The sequence below is a fragment of the Poecilia formosa genome, unplaced genomic scaffold (assembly GCF_000485575.1).
Source record: "Poecilia formosa unplaced genomic scaffold, Poecilia_formosa-5.1.2 Scaffold850, whole genome shotgun sequence".
Lineage (NCBI taxonomy): Eukaryota > Metazoa > Chordata > Actinopteri > Cyprinodontiformes > Poeciliidae > Poecilia > Poecilia formosa.
This window is the reverse complement of record NW_006800789.1, coordinates 61,260-62,005: the sequence shown is the minus strand read 5'-3', so window position 1 is coordinate 62,005 and position 746 is coordinate 61,260.

Genomic DNA, 746 nt, shown 5'->3' with positions numbered 1-746 from the left:
ATAGTGTGCTAAATAGTACAACATACAACATAACGAAGCTCGAGGAATTTTAATAATCAAGATGCTCTAATCACTCAATGAATCATTACAGCCGTAGCTAAGATACAATACAGCTGCTAATGTAGCGCATCACATTTACTGTTTAGAGTGTGGGAAGACAGGACATGACATGATAAAAAGCTTCAGAGCAAAATATGTGACAAGAAAAGAATCTCATTTTATTCTTTAAGAGAGAGAATAAATTCATATGTTGTAGAGCATTTAATTAAGACCAATTAAAGAAATTAAACCAACGAACAACAATTAGAGATGAAGTAAGAACCAACTCTATTTTTGATCAACATTTTTTTTCTACAGGGTTTAAAAGGTTTGGCTTGAATTAAATGTCACACTCAAATATGATTAATATTTTACATTAAGTATCTCGTTTTGTGAATATTTCTAAGTCAGATTCTTCGTCAATCATCACATGCCGACTGTGGCTGATGTTGAACGCTTGACGTATTACGTAGTGGTACACTGAAAAATTACACTTCAGTGTGGGAGGTCCCCAGCGATGAAATCCTGGAAGGGATGAAGTGATAAATAAAAGAAAGTCGACTCACAAACGGTTTAATTCAAGGTAAAGAAGAGAACATGTCATTATTGAGCTCTGGACTGGATATTTTTATTTAAACTGATACGAACACATTTATGGATGAGTTAAATGATTCCCTCATAACTCTGACTGGATACGTAGAGATGAA